The sequence below is a fragment of the Arachis duranensis genome, chromosome 6 (assembly GCF_000817695.3).
Source record: "Arachis duranensis cultivar V14167 chromosome 6, aradu.V14167.gnm2.J7QH, whole genome shotgun sequence".
NCBI classification, from domain to species: Eukaryota; Viridiplantae; Streptophyta; class Magnoliopsida; order Fabales; family Fabaceae; genus Arachis; species Arachis duranensis.
In genome coordinates, this window is record NC_029777.3 from 58,529,889 (window position 1) to 58,537,649 (window position 7,761).

The window sequence follows — 7,761 nt, forward strand, 5'->3', positions numbered from 1 at the left end:
ACTTAAAGTGCAAGAAATGTAAATTACAGTAACTTAAAGTGCAAGAAATATAAATTGCTTGAATGGAAAAGGGATTTGAGGATTGGGAATTCAGAATTTCAGCAAGGGAAATTAAATTACAATGATTAATACAGCAGAAGATGAATTAAAAGCAACTAGAATCCAAACAGAAATGGAAATTAACTTGCAGCAGAGGTTCACAGAAGAACCAAAAAGGAAAATGGGATCTCAGGATTCCAGAGACTAGATAGCAAAGTTTAGATCTCAATTTCCTTCCCCTATCCAAGTTCACAAAGCAATTAACCAGAATTTAAAGAAGAAGCAGTAAAGGAAATGAAATTGAACTCAATTATGCAGAAGAGCAATTAAAGAGATTTTGAATGGAGATTGAGACGGAATTTCCTCAATTCTTCACACCCAAAACTCAAACAAGAAAAAAATAAAAATGCTCAAGCAAGAATGAGGAAGAAGAGAGATCAATTCTCCTCCCCAATTCTCTGAAATCTCAGTGAAGTCTCCAAGAGAAAATTCAAAATTTCAAAAATAAAAGTAAAGATTCAAAGCTCAAAAGAAAGATCAAAGTTCAAAAGTAAAGGAAAAGGTCCTAATTACATCAAACTATATCCTATTTATATACTTTCTATTCTTGGATCTTTGGATTTGGATGGGCTTTTGATTTGGTGAAGAAATGAATTAAATTGGATTTTTAATTCAATTTTTAGCCCAAAATAATTTGCTTCCAGGAGGCTGCCCTGCCCTTGTGGAGGGCAGGGCAGAAAATGATGCGTCTGGCCCGTGGTGCGTGCGTATGGTGTGAGTTGGTGCTGCTGGATGCTACCCTACCCTTGTGGAGGGTAGGGCAGAGTTTTTTGGTGCGCCAGAATGATGCCCGTGCGTGCGTGCTGATGCTGCCGAAGCTTCCTTGGTGCGCCAATCTGGTGTGCTGGCCGTGCACCACAAGATGCTGCCCTGCCCTTGCAGAGTGCAGGGCAATGTTTCCAAAGTTGAAGCCCCGTGTTCGAAACTCGGGCAATGTACACGCTGCTTATTTTTCTTGGTTTTCTTGGCACCAAAATTAGGCCTAGTTCCTTGCTTCCTTATGGTGCTGTGTTCGATCCTTGTGGCAAGCATTGGTGAGCTTTTTCTTTGGATTTCTTCCTTTGATGAGCCCGATATTGCCCTTGAGGAGGGCAGGGCAATGTTTTTGCTCTCCTTGATCCATGGCACCAATTTGTGCTCTGCCCTTGTCGTGGGCAGGGCAATGTTGCCTCTCAAGGCTTGTTTCCTTATGTTGCCCTCCTAGAGGGCAGTGTGCCCTTGTGGAGGGCAATGCTTGCTTCCTCCTTTTAGGCGCCACACTTCTTCTCTCTTGGGCCACGCTTTCTTAAGCCACGCTTCCTCTTTTCTTCTTTTCTTCACCTACAATAAACCAAAACAACCACTCAAAGTATCACTAAATTCACAAGGCTTATAAATCAATTAAAAATCAATTAAATTTAGCTTAAACCTCATGAGTTAGCATCAATTTAATGGTAGTTGCTTGATTTAAAGAAGTTATGCATTTTCATTCCAAATCACTTACTTAGGATGCAAGAAAGTGCATAAAGACTAGTAAAGCAAGTGAAATTAGCTTAAAAAAAATGGGTATATGATGACTTGTCATCATGATCAGGCCAAGTTTACCCACGTTAGTGCCACTAACGTAGGAGGTAACATGGAGTAAGGAGTATAAGAAGCCAACGTTGGTGACACTAACTTTGTCACTAATGCTGGAGATGGCCAATATGCCCACGTTAGTGGCCACGTTAATGCCATTAATGTGAGCACTAACGTGGAAGGGAAGGAGTTTTGTAATGTTAGTGACAAAGTTAGTGTCACTAACATCTTCATGTCATGGCATGCCTACGTTGATGGCCACGTTAGTTACACTAACGTGGACCATTAACGTGGGAGAAAAGCAAGCTTGTAACGTTATTGGCGAAGTTAGCACCAATGACACTATCAAAGGTTAGGAAAGGCTACGTTAGTGGCCACGTTAGTGCCACTAACGTGTGAGTTAATGTAGCTCAAATGGGCTGGGACGTTAGTGACGAAGTTAGTGTCACTAAAGTCTTCGAGCCAGAATTTATACTTAACGTTAACATCACTAATGCCTTGACTAAATGCGAACCATGCCTGACTCAACTTCTTTTTGTAAGTAAAGCTAAGCCCACTGAAGATTGTAACTGCTTCAACTAAAGAATAAACGCCCAGATCCAAGACTTGCAGAGCTAATAGAAGCTTAGAGGAGTAGTATATATAGGAGTAGTTTTGAACACTCTGTATATTTACTTTCTATGCAAAATTTTAGTTTACTTTACAATGCACTCTTCATTTCTACTTTCCATTTTTAGAGCTATGAACAACTAAACCCCTTTTCATTGGATTAGTGAGCTCTGTTCTAATTTGATGGATCAATTGTAGTTTTCATTCTTCTTCCTCTTTCTTTTCTCTTGATTTTACTAGAAAGCTTTCGATCTTCATTCAACTGGTTAGTTATCTTGGAAAAGAGACTCTCCATAATTGGATCTCCTCGAAACCTTGGAAGAGGAATGAGGAGATCATGCTAGAAATGCTTTCTCATGCTGGACCAGAGTGTGGTTTGGATGGATATGGTGACATACAATCCTACCAACACTTTGATTTGGAAATGCATGTGGTATAATCAGTGACCATACTTTATCTCTTCCCATGAGCAATTAAATCAAGGAATTAGGCAATTGTTCAAGCTTAGAGAGATTGGGTTGCCAAGGAATTGGGATCCAATCACTTCAGATTACCAATGAGATCAATGAATGCATTGATTGAGGAAGATATGAAAATGAACTTGATCCGGAGAATGCAACATCTCCTAAGCCCAATGAACTCACCAATTCTAATCTTACCCATTCTCTTTAATTTATACTATTTACTTTGATGCCCATTTCCCCAAATTCCCATTTAAGATTCTGTAATTTACTTTTCTGCAATTTATATTCCGCCATTTACTTTCACCACTTACATTCCCTGTCATTTATCTTTGCTGCCATTTAATTTTCTGCAATTCTCAACGTAACTTTGCTTAGCTCAACTAGAACACTCCTTTAATTAAAGTTGCCCGACCAATCAATCCCTGTGGGATTCGACCTCACTCTATTGTGAGTTTTTACTTGATGACAATTTGGTATACTTGCCAAAGGAAATTTGTAGCGATACAAGTTTTCGAGCATCAAGTTTATGGCGCCGTTTGATGAGCGGATAATTTATACGCTTTTTGGCATTGTTTTTAGGTAGTTTTTAGTAGGATCTAGCTACTTTTAAGGATGTTTTTATTGGGCTTTATGCAAAATTCATATTTCTGGACTTTACTATGAGTTTGTGTGTTTTTCTGTGATTTCAGGTATTTTTTGGCTGAAATTGAGGGACATGAGCAAAAGTCTGATAAGGAGGCTGACAAAGGACTATTGATGCTGTTGGATTCTGACCTCCCTGCACTCGAAATGAATTTTCTGGAGATACAAAACTCCAAATGGCGCGCTCTCAACGGCTTTAGAAATTAGACATCCAGAGCTTTCCAGAAATATATAATAGTTCATAAATTATTCAAGCTTAGATGACGTAAACTGAAGTTCAAACGCCAGAAACACGTCACGAACCAGAGTTAAACACAAAAACACGTTACAACTTGGCGTTTAACTCCAATAGAAGCCTCTGCACGTGTAAAGCTCAAGCTCAGTCCAAGCACACACCAAGTGGGCCCCGAAAGTGGATTTCTGCATCAATTACTTATTTCTATAAACCCTAGTAGCTAGTCTAGTATAAATAGGACTTTTTACTATTGTATTTTCATCTTGGTACCTATCTTCGGACATCTAGTCCTTAGACAGGGTCCTTTTCCCTATTATTCGAATTCATATCACATTTTGGGGGCTGGCCATTCGGCCATGCCTGGACCATCACTTATGTATTTTTAACGGTGGAGTTTCTACACACCATATATTAAGGTGTGGAGCTCTGCTGTACCTCAAGTTTTAATGCAAAGTACTACTATTTTCTATTCAATTCATGCTTATTCTTATTCTAAGATATTCGCTGCCCTTCAAACATGATGGATGTGATGATCCGTGACACTCATCATCATCCATCCTTATGAACGCGTGATTGACAACCACATCCATTCTACCTTAGACCGAGTGCATATCTCTTGGATTCCTTTATCAGAATCTTCGTGGTATAAGCTAGAATTATTGGTGGCCATTCTTGAGAATCCAAAAAGTCTAAACCTTATCTGTGGTATTCCGAGTAGGATTCAGGGATTGAATGACTATGACGAGCTTCAAACTCGCGATTGTTGGGTGTGGTGACAGACGCAAAATAATCAATGGATTCTATTCCGACATGATCGAGAACCGACAGATGATTAGCCGTGCTGTGACAGAGCATTTGGACAATTTTCCCTGAGAGGATGGGATGTAGCCATTGATAATGGTGATGCCCTACATACAGCTTGCCATGGAAAGGAATATGAAGAATTGGATGAAAGCAGTAGGAAAGCAGAGATTCAACAGGAACAAGCATCTCTATGCACTAATCTGAAATTCCCACAATTGAATTACATAAGTATTTTTATCTTTATTTTAATGCTTTATTTATTATTATTTTTGAAAACCATTATAATCATTTAAATCCGCCTAACTGAGATTTACAAGATGACCATAGCTTGCTTCATACCAACAATCTCTGTGGGATCGACCCTTACTTACGTAAGGTATTACTTGGACGAACCAGTGCACGTGCTGGTTAGTTGTGCGGAGTTGTGACAAAGTGTGATTCACGTTTGAGAGCGCTACCAAGTTTTTCGAGTTTGGACAACTGACGGTTCATCTTGTTGCTCAGATTAGGTAATTTTATTTTATTTTGTTTTCAAAAACTTTTCAAAAATTTTTTTCTTTCAAAAGTTTTTTCTTTATTTTCGTTTTTCAAAAATATAATTTTCAAAAAAAAATACAAAAAGACTTAGAAAATCATAAAAATAAAAAATATTTTGTTTTTCTTGTTTGAGTCTAGTGTCAATTTTTAAGTTTGGTGTCAATTGCATGTTTTAAAAATTTTTGCATTTTTCGAAAATTCATGCATGTGTTCTTCATGATCTTCAAGTTGTTCTTGGTAAGTCTTCTTGTTTGATCTTCATATTTTCTTGTTTTGTGTCTTTTGTTATTTTTCATATGCATTTTTGCATTCATAGTGTTTAAGCATGAAAAATTTCAAAGTTTGGTGTCTTGCATGTTTTTCTTTTCTTGAAAGTTTTGCAAAAATAAGTCTTGATGTTCATCTTGATCTTCAAGGTGTTCTTAGTGCTTATCTTGACATTCATAGTGTTCTTGCATGCATCTTTGGTTTTGATCCAAACTTTTCATGTTTTGGGTCATATTTGTGTTTTTCTCTCTCCTCATTAAAAAAATTCAAAAATAAAAAATATCTTTTCCTTATTTCTCTAAAAAATTTTCAAAAATAAGTTGTTTCTTGTTAGTCAAGTCAAGATTTCAATTTTAAAAATCTTATCTTTTCAAAACTTTTTCAAAAATCAAATCTTTTTCATTTTTTTATTATTTTCAAAAATTTTTTAAATGATCTTCAAAATCTTTTTCTTATCTTTATTTCAATTTTTCGAAAATTTTACTAACAATTAATGTGATTGATTCAAAAATTTGAAGTTTGTTACTTTCTTGTTAAGAAAGGTTCAATCTTTAAATTCTAGAATCATATCTTTTAGTTTCTTGTTAGTTAAGTAATCTATTTTAATTTTAAAAAGTCAAATCTTTTTTAACTATATCTTTTTAATCATTTCTTTTCAAATAATATCTTTTTCAAAAAAAAAATTTCAATTTTAAAAATCTTTTCTATCTTCTTATATTTTCAATTGATTTTTAAATCTTTGTTTTCAACTAACTAATTAACTTTTTGTTTATTTCTTATATTTTTCAAAACCACCTAACTACTTTTCTCTTTCTAATTTTCGAAAATCACTTCCCTTTTTTTCAAAAAAAATTTTTTTAATCAACTAATTGTTTCAAATTTTAATTTTAATTTCATTTCTTCTCTTAATTTTCGAAAATCACTAACCCTTTTTCAAAATTAATTTTTGAAATTCTCTCCCTCTCATCTTCTTCTATTTATTTATTTATCTACTAACACTTCTCTTCTACTCAAGAATTTGAACCTATCCTCCCCCTTGTGTTTGGATTCTTACCTTTTCCTTCTTCTATTCCTTCCTTCTTCTACTAACATAAAGAAATCTCTATACTGTGACATAGAGGATTTCTCTTCCTTTTCTGTTCTCTTCTTTTTCATATGAGCAGGAACAAGGAAAAAGGCATTCTTGTTGAAGCTGACCCTGAACCTGAAAGGACTCTGAAGAGGAAACTAAGAGAAGCTAAAATACAACAATCCAGAGACAACTTTACTGAAATTTTTGAACAAGAAAAGGATGTGGCAGCCGAACCCAACAACAATAATGCAAGGAGGATGCTTGGTGACTATACTACACCTACTTCCAAGTTTGATGGAAGAAGCATCTCAATTCCTGCTATTGGAGCAAACAATTTTGAGCTGAAACCTCAACTAGTTGCTCTAATGCAACAGAACTGCAGGTTCCATGGACTTCCATCAGAAGATCCCTATCAGTTTTTAACTGAGTTCTTGCAGATCTGTGAGACTGTTAAGACTAGTGGAGTAGATCCTGAAGTCTACAGGCTCATGCTTTTCCCTTTTGTTGTAAGAGACAGAACTAGAACATGGTTGGACTCACAACCTAAAGATAGCCTGGACTATTGGGACAAGCTGGTCACGGCATTCTTGGCTAAGTTCTTTCCTCCTCAAAAGCTGAGCAAGCTTAGAGTGGATGTTTAGACCTTCAAACAAAAAGATGGTGAGTCCCTCTATGAAGCTTGAGAAAGATACAAGCAAATGACCAAAAGGTGTCCTTCTGACATGCTTTCAGAGTGGACCATTCTGGATATATTCTATTATGGTCTATCTGAGTTCTCCAAGATGTCACTGGACCATTCTGCAGGTGGATCCATTCACCTAAAGAAAATGGCTGCAGAAGCTCAAGAAATTATTAAGATGGTTGCAAATAACCAATTCATGTACACTTCTGAGAGGAATTCTGTGAATAATGGGACACCTCAGAGGAAGGGGGGTTTTTGAAATTTATGCTCTGAATGCCATATTGGCTCAGAACAAAATGTTGACTCAACAAGCCAAGCTGATTTCTCAGAGTCTGAATGGATGGCAAAATGCATCCAACAGTACTAAAGAGGCATCTTCTGAAGAAGAAGCTTATGATCCTGAGAACCCTGCAATAGCAGAGGTGAATTACATGGGTGAACCTTATAGAAACACCTATAATTCCTCATGGAGAAATCATCCAAATTTCTCATGGAAAGATCAACAAAAGCCCCAACAAGGCTTTAATAATGGTGGAAAAAACAGGCTTAGCAATAGCAAGCCTTTTCCATCATCTTCTCAGCAACAGACAGAGAATTATGAGCAGAGCTCCTCTAGCTTACCACATATAGTCTCTAATCTGACTAAGGCCACTTTAAGTTTCATGAGTGAAACAAGGTTCTCCATTCAAAATTTGGAGGCACAAGTGGGCCAGTTGAGTAAGAAAATCACTGAAACTCCTCCTAGTACTCTCCCAAGCAATACTGAAGAGAATCTGAAAAAAGAGTGCAAGCC

At 36.6% G+C, this 7,761-nt stretch overlaps 1 non-coding gene across 1 annotated transcript; it reads right to left on the minus strand.

Moving 5' to 3' along the window:
* Positions 1-6,906: 6,906 nt before the first annotated feature.
* Positions 6,907-7,014, minus strand: LOC127740413 (small nucleolar RNA R71). Its single transcript, XR_008001090.1, has one exon. It is a non-coding gene; the product is annotated as a small nucleolar RNA R71 (small nucleolar RNA).
* Between the last annotated feature and the right edge of the window lie 747 nt (positions 7,015-7,761).